Below are 5768 nucleotides of genomic sequence, written 5' to 3'. Positions count from 1 at the left end.
GACTTAAGTCCAGCGATGACTGCGCACGGATTTCCCGTGCCTCTGGTCATTCACATACAGGAGGTGGGGCAGGAAAGGGAGATGGGGGGGCAGGAAACTGGCTGGGAAGCTGGGCCTCTCCCAAGAACTACTGGGGAGGGCACGGGAGCAGGGAGTGGGACAGGCAGGCAAAGACATCTGAACTAGCAGGGCCAGGAAACCCCTGGCAGTGAGGAGGAGGTGGGGAGGGGTGAACCTAGACAATCCAAAGTCTGGGGTTTTGACACTCAACTCCGCGCACACCAAACAGTGGGGGCCTACAGGCATGACTGTTCAGCCTTGAGGGAGCTATGGGGAAAGCCTCCCAGGATAGGCTTTCAATAGCTGTTTGTACCACATGGCCGCCATGCATAGGAGCCAGCTTTTGGACACGCCATGAAGGTTGCCAGTATTTTTACTAGCCAGTGTAGTTTATGGTGGCCAGTTCTGCATTGCAAAAAAAAAAGGGGGGGGGACGACAACACTGTTGCACAAAATATTGCATATGCTAATTGATACGTATGGAGGTAAATTTAGAAATAATGACTATAATTTAAACAGAAATACAATACATCTCGCCATAGTGGGGAAGGACTCACTAGGTAACCTGTGTGCTCTGCTCAGTCCATTGACCAGGTGCTGATTGCTGATGGGTAATTTCAAGCTCCCTCCTATCCCTTCCTATAGTTTCTTACGGTTCCTTATGTTTCAGCCTGGCTTAGACTGGACAGCGCTTCAAACAGAGGATGCCTACAAATAGAGGACTGTCCTGTGCAAAGCAGGACATCTGGTCACTCTACTGCAGCTGCGCCTGTAGCTACAGCTAGGATATGGAGATATGATCGGGTTGAAAAGCGTCACCTACTGATTTCAGCACACAGCAAGCTGCTCTTAAAGGCACAAGAGCAGGCTGGACCACTTTTCCTGGTCAGTTGGCACGCCTACATGCCTCTGTTCAAAAAAGCAATGTTTGAGGTGTCTTGTCTGGGGCTACATCCTGCCTGTGGTGGCTGCAGATCCACATAATCGACTGGCCATAGACTAGGAGTTGACATGCGCAGGCACTTCCTGTGGCCATCATACGCCCAGAAGAGATCATGAAAAGACCGGAGGGGCGGAGTGTCATCAAGACGTATGGAGGAAGAAGCAAATGTATCTTTGTGACATGTAAGCTTCCAGTCCTCAGTTTAATATTTATTCTATGTACATTTGTTTTTATCATAACTAGTGGTTTAAGTTTACATTTTTATTAAAAGCTTTGAACCTTCAGATTGGGTCTACATTGGTCTGACAGTTAGAATATAAATACAACAATTATCACTATTGTTCTTATCAGATAGTTAATTAGTGTGTACAGTGAAACAGCGGGGGATTATTTTTTCTTCTCCCAGATAACAGTTTCCCTGTGTCAACAAGAAAGATTTTGAAAATGAGTTGGACAGTAGCATTGGAAACGTATAGTAAAAAGAAAAGAAATAAACACTAAGACCCTGTTCAGACGACACGCTAAGCCACAGTGACTAAATATTTTGAGATAAACATGGCTTATCATGTCATGTGAGCCATTCCTAACCATGGTGGCTTCAAAACCACGGTTTAAACATGTTCACTAACCATTTGCTGCAAAAGGGTTCTTGGCCTAACTGTGGCTTAGTGTGTTGTGTGAACAGGCCCACAACAACAATAATAATAACAATAAGAAGAAGAAAAAGAAGAAGAAGAAGGAGGAGGAGGAGGAGGATCCAGGTTCATAGCTCTATCAATCAAACGGCATTGGTGCTGTTCACACATAACAACAGCCCATCAGTTTAAAAACCAATGGGCTGTCGGGAACGTGCGGGAGGGAGTGGCGGCCTCTTCCGCTTTAACTCAGCAACCCATGATCGGCTCCTGCTAAGTATAGGGATGAATCCGACCCATAGCAGACCAGCTTTTTCCCCGCTGGATAGATTCCATGTACTTGTAGAATGATTTTTTTAACCTTTGGGAATTTTGTGCAATTTTTTTCATAAAAAAACCCACCCACCCAGTCAAAAATGTGCATTTGGGTGGAATTAGCGCATTTTCACATGTGCGAATTTGCACACATTTGGAAAGCTAAAAAATCCCAATTCAGTTGATGGGTGGACAACAGAATGAAAGGCGCCTGACAAACCGAGAAACACAGACAGTACAGATTTTACACAACCTGTACATCTCTAGCTCAGTGTGATGTCCAAACCCGGACTGCTAAGCTATTTAGGGGCTAAACAACCCAGCGGTTAACCCAACAACAAAAAAACATTTTAAACAACCCAGCAGTCTGAGTTTGGATGGCAGACTCAGTAAGAGCCGAACCTGGGTTGCTGCGTAAAAGCAGAGGAGGCGGGTGTGCTGCAGCCAGCAGGCCCACTCTCTCCGGCTCATGTACGACAATCTATTGGTTTAAAATCAATGGGTTGTTATTACATATGAACCAGGCCATTGTGTGCAGGCTGCTATTCCTTCTTTCCCTCCACAATTATTATTTTTTCTGATAAAGAAAAAGACGGCAGCAGCAGTGGGAAAATACGGGAGGGTTACAAATGGAAGACGACACCATCTGGACTCGCTGTAAAGTTCCATGAATGAGGTAGGATGATTCCACCATAAAAGCCTCATCTAGGCAGGATCCACAGTACTGCTTTAAAACAGTTTATAACAGTAGTGACAACCGTTGGAGCCCAGGACACACTCCATATACAGTTTGCAAAGTGACTTCAAAGTGTCATATCCTGCTTGGTGTAGATCTGGCCCTGGGAGCAGCGCCGTAGTATAAGAACATTAGAACAGCCTTACTGATCAGACCAAAGGTCCAACTAATCTAGCATGCTGCTTATCTCAGCGGCCTGCCAGGTACTTCTGGGAAGTCCACCACAGGGCACAGGGCAAAGAAATACCATGGCTCTCTTGCCACTCATTCCAAAGGGAATCAAAACGCTTTGGCCAAGCGTATAGAGAGAGGTTGAGGGAGTAACAAGTCATGTCATTGGGATATCTGTGGTTAGATTAACCACCGTTTTTAAAAAGTTTAAGTCACACACTGATTTTAAAATGTTTAAGATGCCTTCTAGGAAAGGAAAGGAAAGGAAAGGAAAGGAAAGGAAAGGAAAGGAAAGGAAAGGGAAAATAGGTTGAATTCCATCAGAAACGTAACAACAGGGTTACTGTGTATTTTCTGCTGCAGGGCAAAAAGCAGCTTAGGAGGGAGGTGATATTCATCAGGCAAACAGGATGTGGGGGGAAATAAACCCCCTCCCCAAGTATTGCGGTTCCAATCAGTTCATACCCACCACAGCTGTCTATTAAACTTTTTTTAAACAGCGGGACATAGGGTGTCCAAAACATTTTGCATGATCTTAGTAATCGTTACACAACAATCCTATAAGTAGGCCTGAACTGTTATTCCCATGCGGCAGCTGGAGGCGTAGGTTAGGAGGCCGGCTAGACTGAGGCCACCTAGTGAATTCGCAGCAGAGATGATATTATTTGAAGCAGGGGCTTCCTTGTTTGCAGCTCAGTCTCCTCACCATTATGCCACACTAGTTAGGGTGACCATATGGAAAGGAGGACAGGGCTCCTGTATCTTTAACAGTTGCATAGAAAAGGGAATTTCAGCAGGTGTCATTTGTATATATTTGTATATATTTGTATATAGAGGCCCAGCATTGGGCAAAAGGCGGGGTACAAATAAATATAATAATAATAAATATAATAATATGGAGAACCTGGTGAAATTTCCTCTTCATCACAACAGTTAAAGTGCAGGAGCTATGCTAGAGTGACCAGATTTAAAAGAGGGCAGGGCACCTGCAGCTTTAACTGTTGTGATGAAGAGGGAATTTCACCAGGTTCTCCATATTTACAAATGATACCTGCTGAAATTCCGTTTTCAATACAACTGTTAAAGATACAGGAGCCCTGTCCTCCTTTTCATATGGTCACCCTAACTCTAGTTCTAGGCCAGCCTTCCCCAACCTGGTGCCTTTCAGATGTGTTGGGACTACATGCTGGCCGGGGCATGCTGGGAGATGTAGTCCAACAGACCTGGAGGGCACCAGGTTGGAGAAGGTTGCTCCAGGAAAAGAACCCAGTGTGCGTTCGCTCAGCAGTACATTTGGCACAGCGATGGCATTGGGGTGGGTGGGTGGGTGGGTGGATCTGGCAGCCGGCACAGTGGTGCACTGCAGGGGCCAAGGAATAACAGCCTCATGGGGTGTTTCCAACCCTCTGAAATTCACATGTGCATAAATATGTTTCCCACACCTGTTTCCTTAGCCATTATTCTGGGCGGAGAGCATTTTCCCTTTGCCACAGTCCCCTTCATAAGCAATTTTCTTTTTTTTCTTTTTGGGTTTGTCCCTGCAGGGTGTGTGCAGTCGTTTTGCCGACCCCAATTTGGATATTGGGTGTGTGCTTGCTCGGTACGTGAGCGTGCATTTCCCCTACACCCTTTTCCCTCAGCCAGTTACGCTTGGGTGTGGGCAAAGGAGTGGGCGTTTATGCTCTGGCTGAACACCTTTCCAGTTCATTATTTCCAGGGCATGCTGGGTGTGCACTCAGTAGGAGCGTACAGGATCTTGTCTTAGGGCAACGGGCTGAACGGGTCAGCTTTTGCTCTCCAGTTTATAAACCTCTTGTGCCCCACATGGTAAGAGGATCTGTGAAAGTTTTCGCATAAAACAGCTCTGTTTTGTGTGTGTGTGTGTGTGTGTGTGCACAAAACACTCCTGTGTGGGGTGAGGTGGAATGGATGGATTCAGATCAGGATTGTGGCATTGGGGAGGAGGGTTTAATTCTTTTTGCCTGCACTGTTTTCATAGACTTCATCTTGATGATGGCGCTTTTGCGCCACGATCCCCCAAACCCCCGCTTTTGCACCCCTTCACATTATCCACACATGAAGACACTAGCGCGGAGGTTTGCATGCGAGGAGTGCCTCTTTGCATCTCCATTGTTTTCCCCCCGCTTTACTTTGGAGGAGGCGCTGTGCCCGTGCACAGGCCACCTGCACCTCCTTGCATACCCGTTTTTTTTAACCTGGGTGGGGGGGCTTCTCCCCATGTTGGAGAAGCGCTGAGGTGAGCCAGTGGCCATTCAGCCCACTGGCCCACCCCTCTCCTCTGTCTGGGCAAATGGCGACCAATCAGGGTTCGCCATTTGCCCAGACAAGCCTCCAAAGGAGCTCCAAGAGAAAAAAAATCACGGTAAGTGACTGACTTTTTAAAAGCGGAGCTTTGGGGGTTTGCCCCTGGATGGCTTTAGGATGGCGGCTGCATCATATAGATGACCTGCTGCCACTCCAGATCCACCCCAGGGCAAATCCCTCGTCAAGACAAGCTCCCAGTTAAATCCACCCGTACCTCTGGAAGCTGCTATTTGATCTATTAGGAAAACTCATTTCTATAGATTTCAATGGAAATTATGCATAACTGTGGCTTATGTATTCAAGATGTCCAAGACGGGAGAGTGACAGACGCAGGCAACGTTGCCAAAAGCCAGTGAGGGATAATGGGAGAAGTCTATACTTTTTGAAATACAAATAATCTTGACAGGGCGAGAGATGGGACAATCAAACATGCATACATGAGGATGGAGTTGAGGGGAGGAGAAATGAAAATAAATAACCTAAACTTTTCAGTTTTCACTAACAAATTTATTGGGAATGATTTTTCCCTCCAGCTTTTTTTTCTTCTCAAAGTAATATTTGTACTTTTGTTTTTCCTTTTGTT

The sequence above is a fragment of the Elgaria multicarinata genome, chromosome 11, assembly GCF_023053635.1.
Source record: "Elgaria multicarinata webbii isolate HBS135686 ecotype San Diego chromosome 11, rElgMul1.1.pri, whole genome shotgun sequence".
In the NCBI taxonomy this organism is placed as follows: domain Eukaryota; kingdom Metazoa; phylum Chordata; class Lepidosauria; order Squamata; family Anguidae; genus Elgaria; species Elgaria multicarinata.
This window is presented reverse-complemented; position numbering follows the sequence as displayed.